The sequence below is a fragment of the Jatropha curcas genome, chromosome 11 (genome assembly GCF_041381405.1).
Source record: "Jatropha curcas cultivar XTBG-Jc1 chromosome 11, XTBG_Jcur_1.0, whole genome shotgun sequence".
In the NCBI taxonomy this organism is placed as follows: Eukaryota; Viridiplantae; Streptophyta; class Magnoliopsida; order Malpighiales; family Euphorbiaceae; genus Jatropha; species Jatropha curcas.
The window spans coordinates 24,377,247-24,380,863 of record NC_143161.1 but is presented as its reverse complement, the minus strand read 5'-3'; the positions used below and the strand labels follow the sequence as shown (position 1 = coordinate 24,380,863).

Below are 3,617 nucleotides of genomic sequence, written 5' to 3'. Positions count from 1 at the left end.
AATTTATTTAGTTAGTAAAATTTAGACATTTTAAAATTATTATTTATTTATACATTTGGAATCAAAATTTTATTAATTTTTTAAAAATTTGTGTAATACCAGAACCTTATTGAAATAAAAATTTGAACCGTCGGTTCATCAGAACCGTGCCAGAACCGGCCAGAACCAGACCAAAATCGGAGGTTCAAGAGTCGGTTCCGGTTCAAGATTTTAAAAATCTCGAGCCAGCGATTCATGATTTTAAAAATCTCGAGCCAGCGATTCATTGAACCAGCCACGTCTATTCCATAGTCTCTACTACTAGTTGTATGTGAAGTAACTCTATTTTAATTCTACATTGGAAAAGCTATGTTATATGTTCAATAAGTATAGTTTTCTAGTGTTTGTCCATATTAATTTATTCTCCATTTGAGTATATTAATTAAGGGACAATGGAACTAGTTTAGGTAATAGAATACAATTGGCTATAATTAATAGCGATATTTGTGTAATATCCCGAATTTTTATTTTCAAAACTTTAGAATTTTTATTAAATCAAAAATCCGAATTTTTTTTATAGTATGGGTCGTGAAGACCGAGCATTTCTAACTTGAGCCCAAATTTGAATTGAGCCCAAGCCCAAAAACAGAACGTTCAGAAATTTCGATGAAATAAAATGGAACTCTACGATATAAACTAATTATCCTAAATTAATTTATTGTTATCATTATTTGTTGTACTATTAGAAAGTTAATTGAAGAGATGTTTTATGACCCAACTAAATAATTAAATAAATTAAACCGGACCTAAAAATTAATTAACTGTGTCGAAACCACACGAATAATTGAAAAACCGAGCGAAAAAAAAAAAAAAAAAAAAAAAAAAAAAAAAACCAAACGAAACGAGATCAAATCACTGAATCGGACCGAATCGGTTCGAATCGAACCGGACCGGCCCATTTCCTTTCTTTTCTTTTTTTTCTTTCTTTTTCTTTTCTTTTCTTCCTTCTTCTTCTCCAGTAGCGTGACCTCCTCCTCCTCCTCCTCCTCCTCCCTCTTCTTTGATCTCCTTCCTCCGGCCACCGAATTTGGCAAATGAATACTCTAAAAACATCTACTCAACGCGAGGAAGAAGATTATAGCGTAGATTTGAACTGAAATTGTGACTATTTCGAAGGGGAAGAGCTTGAAGTTTCGGACACCTTTTTCCGGCGATTCACGCCGTTTCAGGCAAGCCTAGGACACAAGGTGAGTACCAAATGACTCCTCTCTTCTTCCTCTTTAATTTGATGGCCTCCTCGTCGACTGAAATAGCCGGAATCGGAAAACCCAAAATGGGTATCACCGAACCTTTCCGATCAATTTTCGGCCAAATAGTTCGTACCCACCTTGATTTGAATACATATTAATGATCCTCTCATCGAAACGAATAAAATGATATATTGTTTGTTAATTTTGGTGAAGATTTGAATTTCCGGCCACCGTGCACGGTGGCGACGGCGGTGGTCCGGCGACTGGCCGGCGACACTCCGGTGAGGCACCAAAAGGCAGAATCTTCCTCTTCTCATGTAGGTTGTGGATCCGTCGTCTGATTTTCAATCGGTACACTCTAAAGCTTAATTCGCAATTTTTGAATAAATCCCGAATTAATTAATTAATGAACTTAATTAAGTATTTAAGTAAATTGAATTAAATATTGTTAAATATATTTTATGAATATTAAGTATAACTATAAGGTTGGTACAAAAAATATATATATATATTCCTAGCTAATAATAAATTTTAGGTATTAACAAATAAATAGTTATAGAACAATTAATTATAATGGATTATGTGAATTAAGTGACCGAATAAATGACGGATATGGCGGACGAGATTAGTGGATATGAATTTGCCCGATGGATGGGCTGTGTGTGTGGATTTGTGAAAATATGAAAAATTTGGATAGTCCAGTTTATAGAGAAAATGTTGCCGAATTTTTAATAAAACACTTAATGAAGAATTAAATTAGTTATATTCTTAAGAAGTAGTGACGACAAAAATTTGAAGTATTAAGAAATATTATACAATATTAGAATTATCATTATATAATATTTCTCACCGAATAATTAGAGATTTTATCTAAAGGTTATAAATTAGAATAGTTATTTATATAAATGAGAGAACCTAAATATATATGCGTATATAACAAGTGAATTAAATGACCGGTAGCCAAAATAAATAAACGAATGTGAAATATAAGTTTTTGAATTAAAATTCTTATTTAGAATTTTCTTATTTATTTTAAAGGTTTATAAAATACAAAATGCGAGGACAAAAGCTGGAAGCATGTGGCTAAAAAGGCAGTCCTTTTAAAGGACAATAAAGAACTGTGAGTAGTGTTAGATAACTAGTATCATCCGCCTGCATTCATGCATTCACGGCTAAATGCTATCATGCATTAATTTGTTGAATTGCCATATTGTGCTGCACTAATTGTTGATATTAAATAAATTATGTGATTACTTGTGCTGTGTATATACTGTGCCTTGTTTGTATGGAATTGGGATGAAGTGGGCCACCATGGGTTTGTGAGGACGGTCTATGTGATATGGATCCTGAATATGATATGATATGAAATGTGACCGTCGGCCGGGAAAATGGGAGATCGGCGCCCCCGTGTGCACCTGATGATATGGATTATATAGAACCACAGGATGGCCTCTTGTTGTTGCGCACCTGATAATCTAGATTTGATTGTAGCCCGCAGGGTGGCCTCCTGTTGTGAGCACTTGATGATCTAGATTGGATGGAGACCACCGAGTTGCCTCCTGTTGGTATGGAAAAGAAAAGAGAGAAAATGGAAAAACAATGAGAGGACTGGTCAGTGAGGATAAGACCAGTTGGCCGTATGGGGGATCGGCTCCCTGGTGCACATGTATGAGAGGGCGAGCCATGTGTGAGGACGGCTCGTTGGGGTTTCAGGTGGTGCCACTGACTAATTTCCACGTGATGTGATTATATGAAGGTGATGATACTTGTGATTGCTGTTGTATTGCCATTTGTGTGACAAACTGCATGATCATATAATTAAACGGTAACTAGATAAAAATATTTAGCATCTGTGTGATTGTGTGGGGTGAGAGGGTTATCTAACCCTACTCATTGAGTTTGGCGCTCACCCCTGCCTACTATTTTTTTTCCAGGTAATAAAAAGAAAGAAAAGCCTTGTGGAGTTGAGACACTTATTGTAGAAGACTGTTAATGATAGAAATAACGATGTAAATACAAAGGTAGAGTTCCGCAATTGTATTCCAGTTGGGTTGTAATTAAATAATGAAAGTCCATTTTAAATATATGAACTGTATTTTGAATGCATATGCATAATAAGTTAATGGGCCCGAATCCATAAATATTTGTAGAATGTCGAATTGGAATAAGTTAGGCTTACTACGGGCTTCGGGGGCCTTAAGCCCACCCAGGTCCTAGTGCCGGTCCGGCCCACGAAAATGGGTCGTGACAAAGTTGGTATCAGAGCGTAAGTTGGGACTTAGGAATCAATTGCGGAACATAGGAATTTAAATAGAGAACTCCTCTGTTGGGATCGGCCGTAACCAACAAAGGAGCTGTAGTCTGGATTGAATTCCATTTTAGTGCCGA

General features: G+C 35.8%; 1 long non-coding RNA gene across 1 annotated transcript; it reads left to right on the top strand.

The window, feature by feature from the left end:
* The first annotated feature begins 557 nt into the window (after positions 1 to 557).
* On the top strand, positions 558 to 3,335 carry LOC149492788 (uncharacterized). The gene is made up of 4 exons (XR_016318918.1): positions 558 to 1,226; positions 1,443 to 1,580; positions 2,268 to 2,349; positions 3,164 to 3,335. It is a non-coding gene; the product is annotated as an uncharacterized LOC149492788 (long non-coding RNA).
* The last annotated feature ends 282 nt before the right edge of the window (positions 3,336 to 3,617 follow it).